This window comes from Aplysia californica, unplaced genomic scaffold, assembly GCF_000002075.1.
Source record: "Aplysia californica isolate F4 #8 unplaced genomic scaffold, AplCal3.0 scaffold00111, whole genome shotgun sequence".
Taxonomy (NCBI): Eukaryota; Metazoa; Mollusca; class Gastropoda; order Aplysiida; family Aplysiidae; genus Aplysia; species Aplysia californica.
This window is the reverse complement of record NW_004797381.1, coordinates 1316215-1316763: the sequence shown is the minus strand read 5'-3', so window position 1 is coordinate 1316763 and position 549 is coordinate 1316215.

The window sequence follows — 549 nt, the reverse complement described above, 5'->3', positions numbered from 1 at the left end:
CAGTTTCTGGAGACACAAAAATACGAGAGAATAAGTCAACAACTAGAAGAAATTCAAGACTTAGTGGAAGGAGCAGAAGGCTATGGAATCAACCATTGCTTGGAACCGTCAGCATCTACACACTTCGAGATGTGCTTCTTCAGGGGACGGAGCGCTTATGGGGATGCCCCTTGTGCAGTGATGTCGGTCCTTCACACAAGTAAACACAAGTAAACACAAGTAAACAAGTAGAAGAAAAATTGTGATTTCTGAGTCATAGCGAGTACCTTGAGGGTGCCTCTGGAAGGTTAAATATTATTATTTGCTATAGCATCTCTCTGTTAGAGAATCAACAGCAGTGACAGCAGCAGCACTACCAGTAGCAGTAGTAATCTTTGTTATAAACAATATAAACCTGTTTATATCTACCTCTTTGCTCTGGCGTTGACCAGATGGCAAGGACATGTGGTTACTTGAGGGAGGAATTGTGTTGCCAACAGCGAAATGCTCTCAGCAAAAGGGATGTGAAAACAAACAAACATATCTACCTCTTTCTCTCTCTCTCTCTCT